The sequence below is a fragment of the Sinocyclocheilus grahami genome, unplaced genomic scaffold (assembly GCF_001515645.1).
Source record: "Sinocyclocheilus grahami isolate Dianchi unplaced genomic scaffold, SAMN03320097.WGS_v1.1 scaffold15274.1, whole genome shotgun sequence".
Classification (NCBI taxonomy): domain Eukaryota; kingdom Metazoa; phylum Chordata; class Actinopteri; order Cypriniformes; family Cyprinidae; genus Sinocyclocheilus; species Sinocyclocheilus grahami.
Window position 1 is genome coordinate 4,688 of NW_015515684.1, and position 533 is coordinate 5,220.

The window sequence follows — 533 nt, forward strand, 5'->3', positions numbered from 1 at the left end:
TTCCAGCCACTTCTATCAAACCTCTACAATTAATCCAAAATGCCGTGCAAGATTAATCTTTAATGAGCCGAAAAGAACGCATGTCACACCTCTGTTCATCAATTTGCACTGGCTACCAGTAGCTGCTCGCATTAAATTCAAGGCATTAATGTTTTGCCTACAAAACCACCACTGGCTTATGCACCCATTTACCTAAATTCATTACTTCAGAGTTATGTGCCCTCTACAGCGTATTATTGTGCTATCTCAGAGGCACAAAATCACTTTCACAGACTTTTTCATTAACTGTTCCCTCCTGGTGGAATGACCTGTCCAAATCAATCCGAGCAGCTGAGTCCTTAACCATCTTCAAGAAACGACTAAAAACACATCTGTTCCACCTTTATTTGACCCTCTAACTCTAACACTTTCTATTCTATTGTAATTCTACTTTATATTTATCTTCTTTTTAAATGTTTTTTTTAAACAACAAAAAACAAACAAACACTAACTTTCTATTTTTCTATTCTATCTACTTGTTTTTCTTTGTGTGT